Source organism: Meles meles, chromosome 3 (assembly GCF_922984935.1).
Source record: "Meles meles chromosome 3, mMelMel3.1 paternal haplotype, whole genome shotgun sequence".
Taxonomy (NCBI): domain Eukaryota; kingdom Metazoa; phylum Chordata; class Mammalia; order Carnivora; family Mustelidae; genus Meles; species Meles meles.
The window spans coordinates 146,778,818-146,779,241 of record NC_060068.1 but is presented as its reverse complement, the minus strand read 5'-3'; positions in this window follow the sequence as shown (position 1 = coordinate 146,779,241).

The following is a 424-nucleotide window of genomic DNA, read 5'->3' as shown; positions in this document are numbered from 1 at the left end:
GGCTCACCGAAAGACTGAGATCTAATCATATGATTATAGAATACTTCCTCTCCCCTTACACCTTATGGTCATATTACTAATGTCATATTTACTGTACTGCAGTCTTTTTACCTAGTTCTTCATGTCCACCTTTCAACAAAAAATTATAGGGCACAATAAAAAGCAAAAATAAAGTTTGAAGAGAGTGAACAAGGATCAGAATCAGAGTCAGATATAGCAAGAAGGTTGGAATTAATATACCAAGAATTTTTAAACTATGATTAATAGACTAAGAGCTTTAATGGAAAAGTAGACAATATGTAAGAACAGATAAATAACATAAAAGATAAAAATTCTAAGAAAGAATCAATAAGAAATGTTGGGTATCAAAAACACAGTAACAGAAATGAGGAATGCCTTTGATGGGCTCATTAGCAGACTAGAC